Consider the following 15,441-nt stretch of genomic DNA (forward strand, 5'->3'; position numbering starts at 1 on the left):
AAGGTTTATTAAACTTTGTCTTTGTATTTTCAGTTTCCGTGCCAATTTCTTAAATAGTCTGAGGACTTCTTGCGTACAGAAGAGCGAACCTTTCGCATTTGCGGGCCTGGCTGAGGCCTAAACTCATCACAATCACCTGCACATCTTGATGTAGTGCTGGAACCGCAACTCTGGCAAAATAGGACCGGCTAGGAAACTTTCATTTGGGGCAGACTGTTGCCACAAATTCTCGAAAACCCACCCCTTCCACGAAAGAAAAAGGGAGAAGGTTCAGCGCTAACATTTTAGCCAGCATTGCATTATAAAAACGTGCCGTTGGGTGGTTGCGTTCAAATGGCGCCTCCGACCAAAACATGCTTTTAATGGTGATCTGGACCGTTTTACGTGATGATGATGATCCAGACGTCTTCAACCCAGTTAGGCTCATTGATGTTCTTTTTTGCATTGGTGTCTTTCCCAGACTCTTAGTGTGCCTTATAGATGTTGCTGAGGTAGAGGATGTGGGCACTACCACTGCAGTGCTGCTGCCAGGGGTACTGTGTGTACCAGGAAAAATGTTGCTTGCTTCTGAATCTTTACCTCTCCCCTGCACGATCTGCTCATCATCATCAGAAACAGATGCAATATCAATGGATACATTTAGATTTGTACTTTTGGCTTTCCAGATGTTACTTAGGTGCGCATCCCACTGGATGATGTGGTATTTTTGGAGATGACCTCTCTGGCCTCTGGTAACATAGTTGGTACCAAGCTTACCCCGACTAACTACTTGTTTACAAATCAAACACATTTCTAGGTTTTCTGCCTTTTTGCTATTACTAAAGAAGTCCCATACTGGGGAGTTGAGATTTCTGGTGGTGGTGGTGGAGGTGCTACTTTCAATGCCAGATGAAGTGGAGGATGGGTCTGGCCGTATTTGACTCTGGTGTGCCCTTACAGTTACAGCACCACTACTTGAAGTAATGAGGGTCGAGATGGATGGAGGTCGCTGCCGGCCATTCTAAAGAGAAAATATGGCAGCTGTAGGTCGTGTTGGTGTAGTAGTTACATGTGTTGGTGGTTGTACCAGTGCCACGCCGCCCACATCCCGCTCAGGATCAATTTGGGATGGGGTAAAAATGCCTGTCTGCTGCATACCCGCTGGGGCTGGAGTGACAACTGTGATGACTGGGTCATCATCAGACTGTTTAACAGCAGCAGAATACACCACTTCTACTTCTTGTTCGTCGTCATCACCGATAAGTGAAAGCCTTGTGGGAACCTTCTTTTTAGGCTTAGCTACCTTTGTCGGCTCATGGATTGCCTCACTCTCAGACTGCATTGGTGGAGGGTTCTAATCACAATTAGATCATTAGAAGGAAGGGGGCTTGAAGAATAACTTGTAATAGACCTCCTTGACCTTTTTCTTGCTGGGGATCTGAAAGACAATGGATCATCAGGAGGAGTGGCTTCTTAGGATGATACCTCCGCTTTAATCTCGATTTCCTGATGTGCCCCTATTTCTGGAGGAAAAAGCATTGTAGGCAGTTGTGCCTCTCCATGCGCCTCTACTTGCGCCTCTCCATGCGCCTCTCCATGCGCCACTCCATGCGCCACTCCTTGCGCCTCTAATTGTTCCTCTCCATGCGCCTCTACTTTCGCCTCTACTTGCGCCTCTACTTGCCCCTCTCCTTGCGCCTCTCCTTGCTCCTCTCCTTGTTGCACCTGTGGTTGTCGTTGCAGCTGTGGTTGAATAATTGTCAAATGAGTTATACCCTGGGTTGATTGAATGCTACTATATTGCGATGAGTCAACGCCCACATCACTGGTCGATGGTGATTGAGCAATTAAAGTGGCTGCCTCTGCGGTCTAAGTTGGCGTGGTGGCACTGAGCCCAATGAAGCAGAGGTGCTGCTCCCAGCTTGGTCCCCGGCAGACCCCGCTGCTGCAGGCGCAGTTTGTTTTTTCCCCAGTCTCCTTGGTAAGTGGCACCACTTGCTTCTTCTGCTCCTTCTTACTGGCAGTGGCACTGGCAACTTTCTTGGTAGAGGAGCTACGGCCAGCTTTCTTTGGGACCATCTTCTTCAGATATCAGAACAGCAGGCCGCAGTTGCACGAAATGCAGAGTTGTCTGTGGCCACACGTGACTTCACATGACGTTTTGCTGCACACACCGCAGCAGGACTTCTTCCTGGCACTGATGATGAACGATGAGGCTGATTCATGGTTCTCTTTGTGCACCTAAAAGCAAAGGAAGCCAGAGGAACATCAGTTAAATAAAAAATGTTGCATATGTTGTGCTTCAATTAATATTTGCAACTAGGCATTTATTATTATTACAACACACCCAAAAACGGAAAGACCAAAAATAAAAATTGCAATTATTTCTAATCAAAATTGAATGTTTACATTAATAGAAGAGAGACCACACAGAGAGAGTTGTTTCATGCACCACTGAGTACCCCTGGCAATAATGGATGAAAGGAGGCATACTGGGTGCAGGCCTATGGCACAAAGCACACTGCCAGGCTTCAAAATGGCCCCTTGACCCCCAGGCACATGGCCAGGCCGTGCCTGGATCAGGCCTCAAAATGGCCCCCACCCACATGGCCAGGCCCAAAAACACCCCAAAAAAGCAAAAAGCACACAGAAATTACCACATTCCAATGCCATCCATGCTCTAAATGAGGTTTAAATTCAAGACACCCCACAGAAAGACTTGGTCCATGCACCACTGACTACACCTGAGCATAATGGATGAAAGCAAGGTATACTGGGTGCAGGCCTATGGCACAAAGCACACAGCCTGTCTTCAAAATGGCATCTTGAGCCCTACCTACATGGACAGGCCCCGATACTTACCAAAGCGCAGAACAGTAGCGCTGCAGTCTTTCCAGCCGGGAGTTCTTCTGCATTTTGGGACGCGCTGACCTGCGCAACAGCTCCCGGTACCCGGTCTCCTCCTGCCGCCGCAGCTCGTGCTTCCTAGAGCCCGGCCGCAGTAGGGAGGGGACCAGAGGACTACAGCTACCGGCAACCTTTGCGGCCGGAACCCGGAAGCCGCCTACAACTAATCCGCGCCAGGAGGCACATAAAATCTGCGCACACCCCCGGTGGAGCGGGGATACTTACCAAAGCGCTGCACAGTAGCGTTGCAGTCTTTCCAGCCGGGAGTTCTTCTGCACTTTGGGACGCGCTGACCTGCGCCACAGCACCCGGTGCCCGGTCTCCTCCTGCCGCCGCAGCTCGTGCTTCCTAGAGCCCGGCCGCAGTAGGGAGGGGACCAGAGGACTACAGCTACCGGCAACCTTTGCGGCCAGAACCCGGAAGCCGCCTACAACTAATTCGCGCCAGGAGGCGCATAAAATCTGCGCACCCTCCCCGCGTCGCGGGACCGCGCGCGGGCCAAGCTCGGGCTAAGCCCGGGCAAAGGGCGGGCCCTCATCGGCCAGAGGAGGCCGGTCGGGCCAGTCACTCTGCCCAAATAATCTGCTAGGTTAACTCTTTTTTGTTCTGGACCATCTACGTGACAAAAATGTTTGCGTGTACCGTGGTAAGATGCATAATATATCTCTCTGTACAGTTACTGCATTTATAGACTGGTGTTACCTCTCTCACGGACACATTCATACGTGTTTCTAATTACAGCATGGAGATGCGTGAAACCAGAAGTAGGGCAGCAGCAGGGGGGAAGAAACTAACAGGCACCCTGGATGATTTTATTGTTAGAACCCATATACTGATCGATGAGGGGATTTCTCTGATGGAAAGAAGGGTATCGCAGGACTTGGAACATGCCAAAAGGTCTTCAATGGGCCATTTTGCTAATGTACGGAGCCCAAATAGAGGAGAGAATGATATACCGCCTCTGGAGGGGACTAGTATAGCGGTTTTGTAACCTCCCCTCGTAACACCTAATTTTAACTCTACTCAGGCTCCCCTAGCCCTAAGCTTACCACCTACCCAGGCATCCACTAGTGTATTGATACATACAGCAGCAACCCCTAAACATAACAATGCAGTGTCACAGGGGTTAAAGGAAGGGGCAATACCCAAAAAGAAGACTATTCAAAATACGCACACCACTGCAGGCGGTAAAGATTCACTCATAGACACAGGTAATGCACTTTTTGTTAACGATACACAAGGAGAAGATCCTCTGCCCCCTAACATTGTGCATCTATCCATTCCGGATGATACCATCCTGGATGACTCGATGGCTGATTTAATCTCTAATACCTCTGGGAATAGCGCTGCTGAGGATAGCCTTAATGCTAGCAGGTTAAGAAAGAGTACAATGCTATATCTCTTGGAAACCTCAATGAAAACCCTATTAACCCCAGTGATAAAACTTTTAAAGGAGTTGGAGAAACAAATACAGGACCTGAAAAAAGACACAAAAAACCAGTTGGAGAATTTGGCTAAACAAGTACTCACTGTTAGTGTGCCCAAGTCTAAAGCTACGGCAACAACATTAAATAAACTTGGCCCTACACTGACAAAGAGTCTCCCAAATAATACTTCTTCAAGTACAATCAATGCCGAAAAAGGAAAACCCCCTAATAACCAACCGTCAAAAACTGTATCAATACCTAAAACTCCGGCTCCCACTGTTAAAGAAGCACCAGTTCTACAAACTCCTAACTTATCACAGGCTAAAGACCAACCAGCTAAAAGGGAAGTGCATAGAAGCATAAACTTACCCCCAAAAGCCTCACCGTATGTTGTGGTTCTTACTGGAGTGCCTGAACTGGATGCACAATCAACTGAAAATAATGGGGCACTTGTGAATAAGATTATCCATTGGTTGAATAATAACTACCCTCACCCACCAGCAATCAGAAGTAATATCCTAATGGTTGAAAGGGTACCATGGATTGGGTATAATAAAAAAAGGGTCCAGGGCGACTGTGTGGTAATAACTTTTGAGAACCCACGCACTGCCGAATATATCACAATGAGGCCCCCAAGAAATCATGGCCTGTCCATTGTGGCCAGGGCATTATCTTATTTTTACCCTGATGGGGAACATCCGGACAATAGATGGAGTTGGACTAGGGACAACCGACATCAAAGAGGCAGAAATGGTGTGGATTTTGATAGGAATCAACATAATACACAATGGGGAGGGGGAAATGAAGACGGGTGGAATGTAGTGAAATATAGGGGGAGGACCCCTCACTTTCTCCCGCAAATGTATGACCCAGGTTGGTTTGGTAATCAGCAATTTCCTCCAATCACTCCGTCTTATAACCGGTTTGACTGCTTGGAAATGGTAGATTGACTACCCGAGACAATAGAGGTCTTTAAGGCACATATGCCTGTAAAGATGGGTCAAATTAATCTACCACAGTATGAGGTGACACATGAAATACGAGCGGTGGCCGAGATAACACAAGGGAGTCAGGGTGGTCAAGTTGGGGTCATTGAAGAAGTGCTTCCTATAGAAGAACTTTGTGAGGTGGTTTTTTGGAATGTGGCAGGTTTAAAACAAAAAATCCTCAATCCATCTTGGGACGACGCAATTTCTGGTGTAGACATACTGGCCTTACAAGAAACTTGGGCCACCGCACCGATACACCTAAATGGCTACAAAACCTATTTTACTCCTGCGGTGGGGGGTTCTTATGGAAGACCCAAGGGTGGATTGACCATGTATATATCTAACCTGCTAGCTTACGATAATATTTCCTTTTCTCCTGGATCCAGTTACTATCAGAAAATTGTGATAGATACAAGGCAGGTTCCAAGGATTGTCCTGTTAAATTTTTATAATAATTTTTCAAGTAGCATGATCAAGGAAGTACTCGCCGCAATAACTGTAGATATGCAGTCTGAAAATGATAACTGTACATTGTGTAAAAAGGGTCATAAGGGTATATGCGGTCTGATGTTGGAACAGGACATTAATTTGACGCATTTTGAACATACCCTACTTGGTGACTCACTAAATGAGATGCTTTTTAATTTTGATTTTGGATTTATTAATGAGTTAGCCAACCACACAATGCCATTTGTCCCAACTTTTGTGGGTCGGGGGGCTTCGACTACTATTGATTTTAGCTTGTGCACAAATAGCTCTGCGGGAAGATTGATTAGCTCTAGCATAATGGACTTACCTCTGAGTGACCACCTTCCACAGGTATTAAAAATGGAGAACCTATTCGTTCCTTCCAATAATGTAGTAAGTTTTAAGCACATGGTGCAGGATGTGAAGCTAGGCTCCCAAAATCGTTATACTCTTAAATGGAGTAAAGTGGTCCCGGATGACTTTTTGTCCAAACTGATGAGTAAGTGTATGAATAGCTTTTCGATCTGTTTGAACGAACATGCTGAGAGTAATGAAATCTTACTTCATTTTAATATTATTGCTACCACAATTAAGGATGTTCTGTGGGTTACAAGAAAAAAATCCCTAAAGTCTAATAGGAAATGGTTTGACAAGAAGTGCACCAAAGCCTTAACAAAGCTTAGACACGCGATTCACAAAAGACCGCGGGACATAATTTTAATTAGAGAATTGAGGAGGGACTACAACACTGCACTGAAGGATAGGAAGGACCTGATCAAAAGGGATGCATGGGATGAATTATGCTCGGCGTCACAATCACAGGATCCGGCCGCTTTTTGGAGGGTTATAAACACTCCACTTTTGTATGATAAAAAAGCGCGCATGGAAATCGCCGTTACAGCAGATGAGTGGGTGGCTCATTTTTCATCCCTTTATAGGGCTGTCGAACTAGTGCCTGATACAGGTTATGACCCCACGATAGTAAATCTAGATCTACCTAAAGCATTGGTTGTAACTCTACCTGAAGTTCTTGCGAGCCTGAAGGCAACTAAGGGGGGTAAGGCGGCTGGTCCGGATGGTATACCAGCCGACCTTTATAAGGCCAATACTGATTTATGGGGGCCATTGCTAGTCCAGCTTTTCAACGTTGCTTTGGCAAAAGGTCTAATTCCTACCTGGTTCACATCAATTATAGTCCAGATCTTTAAGAAAGGCGACAGGCCGAACTGCACATGTTATAGGCCAATTTCTTTATTGGACTCCTCCATAAAAATTCTCGGGAGAGTGGTTTTAGTTAAGTTACAAAGCTGGGCAGAAAAAAATGGGGTGCTAAGTGATTTTCAATATGGGTTCCAAAGGGGTTTAGGGACTATAGAGCAAGGACTAAATTTGTTTATCTTGCAACAGAAGTATATAAGGGTCAAAAAACAACGTCTATACCTCACTTTTGTTGATTTATCGTCAGCTTTTGATTGCGTGTCACACAATAAACTGTGGGCAATTACGGCCGAATTGGGGGTAGACAATGCTATTATATGCTTCCTGAGAGATTTATATTCTGCGGCTACTGCAACTGTCCGGTATGGGAAAGAGGGAGAATGTAGCAGACACTTTGGGATTGGTCGCGGTGTACGCCAAGGGTGCGTTTTAGCGCCTTTTCTATTCTTGCTATATACAAATGGTTTGGGGCGTCGCCTCGTGCAGGAAGGCAGGGACATGGCTATGGTGGTTGGGAGGCCTGTCCCTGCCCTGCTGTAGGCTGACGACGCAGTCCTGATGGCACGCACCCCATTGGCACTTCAAACTTTGGTTACATCTTTTAATAGCTTCATGCTTAGCTTGGACCTGAAAATTAACTGCTCCAAAACACTGTCTATGTATTGTGGGACAAGAACAAGCAGGCACTTGAAGCCAATTTTTATACATTCCAATCCCTTAGAGAAGACCGCTACTTTCCCATACCTGGGCATTTTGTTCCATGAAAGTGGCTCATGGACTTCTGCAATTAATGCTAGAACCGTGTTATTTTCCAAAACTATTATGGCTTTACAGTGTTTCATGAAAAAGCTAGAAAAAAACCAATAAAGGAAATTTTAACTATTTATAATGCCACTTGCATAGCCGTAGCCACTTATGGTTCAGGATTGTGGGGTTACTCGAATGTTAGTGCAATTCAATTCATGGAGAATACGTTTTTACGCCACATTTTGTCCGTCCCTGAGAGCACTGCGAACCTCATATGCCATGCTGAGTTGGGTATGGTGTTCGTCACTGATACAATCAAGATCCAGCCAATCCTACTTTGGCACAGGGTATGGACAAACGATGAATGTGTGGTTAACCGGGCCATTTTAAATGACATTCTTGTACTGGACAATATTAACAATTTCAAATGGATATGTTATGTCAGAAACTTTCTTGAAGATCTAAGTTGTGCCCAATACTTTGAGGACCCGTTATCCATGGCACATATATCAAGAAGAGACCTGAAAAATGTATGTATTGCTCACCTCAGGGACAAAAGACAAATTGAGGAGGTGAAAAAAAAGACGGTTTCTGCACATCAGGCAATTATAAATGGAGAAAAATTACAGCCACATCTATCATTATATATGTCCAACCATGAACGTTTCCTTTTAACCCAGTTTAGATTTAACATTGTTTTTAGGTTATTATCTTTTCCTGTGATGAATTGCTGGGCGAAAGACTTATGCCCCTGCCCATGTGATGATGTGTCCCCACAATCAGATATTCATATTTTATTCTTTTGTAAATGTTATAGTTTTTATCGAAGAAAACTTATTATCCCCATTCTCAAAGATTTAAATGTATATAGATGTCGCTTAGCGTTTTTAGAGTGTCAGAAAATGGAAACTGTTTTTATGGTAGCATCATTTGCTGAATTTTTGAAATCAGTTTTTAAGTGTCGTAAATCCATTCAAATCAATTAATTTTTATGCTGCATGTATGTATCTATTTTGGTTGTTTGTTTCTCTTTTTGTGGAGATTTTAAATAATGATCACCTGACCGATTGTAAATTGTACTTTTTCATGCTACTTTTATGGTTATTCTCTGTTTTTAACCGAATAAAGTATTTTGAACTGAACACAGACCTACCAGAATGGTGAGGATGCTTTGCTTGAGGTGACCCCTTTTGAAACAAGAGATCCTAGCATCAGGCATCTGAATCCTGGTCCTGAAGTGAATGCAAGTTTGCTCCTTTATTTGTTGGTCAAGAGATATTATAGAATTACACCAAATTCGACAGGAATGCAGATTTTAGTTTGCAGATCAAGCTTTTAGTTATTTGGTGTAAACCCATTCAGCAGTTGTTGAGAAATTTAAGGGAAAGCAAATAAGGATCTCTGGGCATAGCCTAAGCACATGGTGAAATCTGAATTGGCTGCCAGCACTTCAACCAGAAAGTGCTGGCAGCCATCTTGAGACCAATATACATAATAGCACCCAATTAAAATGCATTGTAGTGAATGGCAGGTTTTGAGGGTCACAAAAATGAAAAATCATTTGTTGAAGGTACCATACTAATTTTAGGACTTGTGGTGTGTTCTAAGGGGACTTTACCCGGGTGAAAAAGCCTTCTGCTGGGAGAACTTCAATCAAGTTTGAGAGAAAACAGTTTTCTTATGATTTTCCCATAGAGGTTATGGAAGGTGCTCCAGTCGCTAAAATGAGTGCATATTTTTGGTAAATTTGCACTATTTTTCTCAGCCATATGAGACTGAAGTCTGACATTCTCAATAAGAAAAACATGTAATTCCAACAAGAACAGCCAGTCAGTTGATTCCTGTGTGTTGTACTGCAGCCTCCTAGAGTGTTCAAAAGAACAACTAGAGTGCTAACAGTCTTATTTAATGGCAAAAGTATGGCACACCTGAAGTTATCTCGATTGAATAAAGCAAGTAAAACTTAAAAACATTTAATTTAGAAAGAAACACAATGAGCGGGTTTATTTTCCATTGAAATTATAGTTAGTGCTATAGAAAGAAAGAATAGGACACTTTTAAAGTGAGATCTCAAATATCTTCCTCTTCTATTTCATTAAAATATTACGACCTGTAGAGCGAAACATGCACTTTCAACACCAGTAGCAGACTGCCACTTAACTCCCTGGTGATCTGCAGTTTACTACAGTTTTCTGATGAGCTACAAGAGTGCTCACATTCGGAATTTATACCAAAAGTGTGGCTCATCTAAAAATCTTGTAAAACTGAAAGCGTTTTCTACAGAGGATACTGCAGTACATGAGGAGATTAGGGAGATTCAAAACAAATAAGTCTGTCAAGATGGCCACCAGAGAGAAAAGATCACAAATATAGTTCAAATATCACCCAATGTAGCCCAAGTATATCCCAATGTATGGCGATTTATATAGCCCACGTATCACCCGAAGGCATCAAGGCGCCTGCTTTGGGAACCCGTCCTGGTATTCCCCTGTGAGATAACCCCAGCAGGGTATCCACAAGGTGAAAGCCAGGCATCCCGCCGCGAGGGGCCGTAGTGGAGATTAAGCAAGCTATTGCCCAGAGCCGCAGAGTGTGAACCCGTGAGTCAAGTAGGCACCGGAACGAGAATTATCAAGTCCGTAGAATTTATGAGCCCAAGACCCGCCGAGGCGGGGAATTGAACCCTGGTCCCGGACCGATCTCAGCTTCCGGGTCTGCCGCCTCTAACCCCTGAGCCACACTTCTCCACTCCCAATGCCCACTCCCAATGTCAGAAGTGTACACAAACACCCACACATATTGGGCATCTTTATAAAAGAGTTAAAACACTCTAACCATTCAGGAATGGAGTGACAAAATAAATAAAAGATATATTTTTATTTGCTGCCTTCCGGACTATCAGTATATGCAAAGTTGAAAATGCTGCTTTGTGTGAGAGTGGTGTGCCATTACTAGGCTTAGTTTTTCCAGTTCTTGCCTGACTGTGTTGTATCTATCTGATAAGAAAACAAATAATATTTTCTCAATTAACTACATTTTCAGGTATGAGTGTTGCATTTAATTTGGAGATGAAAATGATGGAAAAGGTATATGTTTATGTGAAAATGTTATAAATGAGTATACAATATTAATGACAAAATATTGGAACTATAGAAGGTAATGTATGAGTGGTTTTGGGAGTGGCTATGTATGTTTAATAACAGAAGAGTAAGACCCTTTATAAGTGTATGAGAATGTAACAGTTTGTCTGATTTGCAGATTAGGTGCTAGAGAATCTGGTTCGCAGGCTGTTGCTTTGAATCAGTATGGTGTACATTTTCTGCTTAATATATAATGTAATTTTAATAAAAAACTGTAGATTAAGAGTTAAACATTTTGGCTGTACCACGCTGAGTCACTTTCAGAGCACAGGAATGCAACATATTTACAATGATATGTCACATTACTGTGGTCTCCCCTGCACAGGCGCTCAAATAGTTTCCATTCCCCGGTGCAGGCACCCTTGCACCATGATGCAAGGATGCCTGCATCATGGGCGGAATGTTTTTGTGCAGGAACGTGCACCTTCCTGCACAAAAACTATCACTACAGGCATTTTCGTCATTCAATGCATGCTGTAGAATGCAGCATGATTTGAAAGAGGAAAAAAAACGAGGAGAAATGAAAACATTTCTCCTTGTTGCTCCTCGCTATGCCACCCCTTGGGTGGTGTAACATACTGATGCATTTCCACGTTTACTAATCATGGTAAATTGGGAAATGTGTCTGTTTCCATTGATGTTGCCTAGGAATACCCCCAGCAACACGCCCTTCACGCAAAGTGCTGCGTGTAAAGGAGCCATATTTACAAAGACAGGAAAAGCCACGCAGGGTGGCTTTTCCTATCCTTGTAAATATGGAGCCGAGAAATTCGCTTTCAGTGCGTCACAAAAATTGACGTACCTGCCGCCAAGGGGACGTAAACCGGCCCCTTAGTTAGCAAGACATTAGAAGATGTGGAAATATTTATATGTGTTAGTATGATGGGCTGTTCTCAAATAATGTTTTTCTTTGAATTATGTGTGTTGTAGGTCTGTTACACTGTTTTGTTATGTAAATATCAATAAGGACTAGCTAGAGAGAGGAATTAGAAGACTCAGGTAGGTATGTCAATATATAGGGAAAAGCATTGTTTTCCTTATAAAGCCCTCACCCACCGACCTAGTCGGTGGCATGCTTCATCATCGGGCCCACCACAGTGGCACCGAATGTGCCCCGGGTGTGCTTCAACGCCAGGAGACTGCGGAGCTGGTATGTTGCTGAGTGTGCAGTGAAAAAGGGTGAGAAAGTGAAGAGTTAAAAGCTATACAGTAGGTCCCAGCACCCAAGGGTTACTTATCTTTATTAAACTGGGCCTCTGTTAGCGGATAAAAGGCAAGTAGACGTAATTTGGAGTGTGAATTATGACCTTCAACGTCTAGTGTGGTCTACATGTTTCAGCCAGTGCCTTGTAGATTTTAAGCTGGCTTTCCTCAGGACCATTTATTTATGTGAGAAGGTGCAAATTAAATAATAAACTTAAATTTAAGTGGTTGTGTAGTTCTTTGACTATGTGTGGCGCACGCTAAGGCGCTATAACTGTTAGAGGGGGATTCCCTCAAGCTTGATCTATTTTATCTTGTAAAAAGCTTCAAGGGTCGCCTGGCAGAGAAAGAGACCGAGTATTTCGATCTGGTTCCTCCTTGGACCTATTCGTCCTTCCGCGGCACCCGTTATGATAACAGTTATAGCGCCTTAGCGTGCGCCACACATAGTCATAATTCACACTCCAAATTACGTCCCATACACTGTGGTATTAACAAATGTTCCAGAGGTTGACTCCTGTTTGACTGATTCTAGACTAGAAACCCATGCTGCTTTAAATAATAAAACACTTGCATGGTTAAACAGGAATTGTGGCTTTCCGTTTGCTTTTTCAAATGATATAATATCCACTCGTAGAGTCAGCTGGATTGGCAACGCTAGAAAGAGTTCGAGAGGGGACTGTATTATTGTAAACTTCAAGCATCCACAACATGTGGCAACAGTCCTCTTCAGAGCAGCCTCTTTACCAATTGAGAAAAATTCGGTGTGTGCTAGACCCCTTGGCTTTTTCTACAATCACTTGGATAACACCCAATATCCACCACCACATCAGCATAGGTATCCAGCTAATGGGCACAGAAGGGTGGTGGCTGGTAGTGTTCTCAATGCCCTCCAACATCCAAACAACAGGGAAACATATTGTTATCAGGTAGCAAATAGGCAGTTTGATTACACCCTACCATTACACAATCGTTATACCGCTTTATCCTCGCTCGAGGAAAACGATTGACTGCCTACTGCCTTGGGAAGCTCTGTCCAGCCACCAGCACCGTCTCTCAAAATTGCTACATGGAACGTTGCTGGTATAAAGAATAAAATCGGAAATGCTGATTGGCTAAAGACATTAAAATCCTTTGACATTATTGCACTACAAGAGACATGGGACCAATCAAATAGTTTCTCTTTGGATGGCTATAGCCACTTTTGCAATCCTGCAATCAGTAGCGCTGCAGGAAGAGCAAAGGGAGGTTTATTAACCCTATTTAAACTGGTTGTAAAAGGTAAATTTGTTCAGTGTATTTCTGGTTGTGAGAACTGTTTGATTGTTGAACTTTCCACTCAGGATAAGGACAAGATTCTTTTTGATAACATCTATAACTCAAATGCAAATGAATCTACCAGTCAAAATTTGGAAGTACTGGATACATTTCTGTCAGTCTATAGTATAAATGTAAATACTTTTGAATTAATATTCTTAGGGGACTTTAATATTCACCCATGCACCCTACCATGTAATAGTCAGGATGATGAAGGTCCTCCCCTCTCCTCATCTACCCACCTGGAACACACTAGGTGAGGAGAGCATCTTGAAACTTTTCTTGCAAGATGGAACCTACATGAGTCAGGCTGCGGGGAGGGTAAAAGTAGGCCCCCTACTTTTAAAGGAAATGATGATGGCACTATTATAGATTATATTTTCATGTCTTCTTTTTTGTTGAACAATGTGATAAATTATTATACTGAGGTATCAGTTTGTAGTGACCATAATCCTGTTCTACTTGAAGTGAAGCACACAGATTTACTTTAATTAAAAACAGTGAACCATAGAGGGGGATTAAACGTCGCCGTTAAAGATCGGAAGCACAGGCTAAAATGGACAAAAATAGTCACTGAAACATTCCTTCAAGAGGTTCTGTCTAAACTAGAGGATGAAGTTGCAATATGCTTAGCGAATCGAACACAAAACAAAGAGGTTATATTGGAGTTCGATAACATCTGCATAGAAATTAACCATAGTCTACAGATTGAATCTAGGCAGAAGCCGCTTTTAGGCTTGGTTTGACAAAAAATGTACGAAGGCGCATGGGGAGTTACTTAAAGCACTGAAAGCCACACCTAAAAATCATGCAGATATAGCTAGTGCAAGGACTGTATACAAAAAAGCTATTTTAAAAAGGAAAAGGGACTTGAAAGATATAGCATGGGCCCAACTTCTCGACCCCGAAACTCTAAAAAATAGTGGCTTATTTTGGAAAATCATAAATCAGCCACTTTTTTCTGGTGATGAGAATACCCCCGTTGAGGCAAATATTCCAGACGAGGATTGGAACCAACACTTTAGACAGATATACTCAGAAATTAGCAGCGCAGACGCCCCTGTTGTTACCGTTGAGGCAGTGGAAGTGGAATTTTGTAATGCAGAGGTCCCAGCTGCCACTTTTGAGGCAGCAGAAGTGGAAAGGGCAATAGACCTGACTTTGAAAAACAAAGCACCGGCTCCCAATGGGGTACCAGGGGATGTTTTCAAATGTGCCCCGAAATTTTGGTCTAAAGTTTTATGTAATGTTTTTAATGCTTTCAAACAGGACAACATCCCGGCCTCTTGGAAAAAATCTATCATCATACCGGTCTTTAAAAAGGGTAACAGGCAAGACCCCTCCTGTTACAGACCCATTTCTTTGATTGATTCATCGGTGAAAATATTGGGCCGGGTTATTTTATCCAAACTGAATGACTGGTTGAACGAGAAAGGGGTCCTATCAAATGTTCAGTACGGTTTTAGACCAAAAAGGAGTACGATAGATCATGGTCTTAACCTGCACCTATTGGTGGATAAATACACTAGGGCCAAGGAGGGGCCCATGTACCTGGGGTTCATGGACCTCTCGTCTGCTTTTGACCTCGTAAATCACTCAAAATTGTGGCAAATCTTAATTGACATGGGTCTGAACAGGGCCCTTGTTGATCTTTTAGCGGATTTGCATAGCGATCTTATAGCATTGGTTAGAGTTACCTCGGAGGGTCGTTGCACGAGTCACTTTAACTCTGAAAGGGGGGTCAGGCAGGGGTGCATACTGGCACCCCTCCTATTTACCATCTATATAAACGCTCTGGAACCAGCTTTAAAAGAGGCATCCCTTGACGTCCCACGTATAGGAGAACTTGGAATTCCAGTTCTTCTATACGCGGATGACGCCGTCTTGCTTTCACGGACTGGTGTTGGTCTCCAACGCCTCCTGGACGCTTTTGAAGACTTCATGGGTTCTCTGGACCTAAAGATAAATGTAAAGAAGTCTCAAATTATGATAATGGGCAAGGGTAATAAGAATAAGTTTTTAAAAACATTTACATGTGGCAAACAA

Source organism: Lissotriton vulgaris, chromosome 4_1 (genome assembly GCF_964263255.1).
Source record: "Lissotriton vulgaris chromosome 4_1, aLisVul1.2, whole genome shotgun sequence".
NCBI classification, from domain to species: Eukaryota; Metazoa; Chordata; class Amphibia; order Caudata; family Salamandridae; genus Lissotriton; species Lissotriton vulgaris.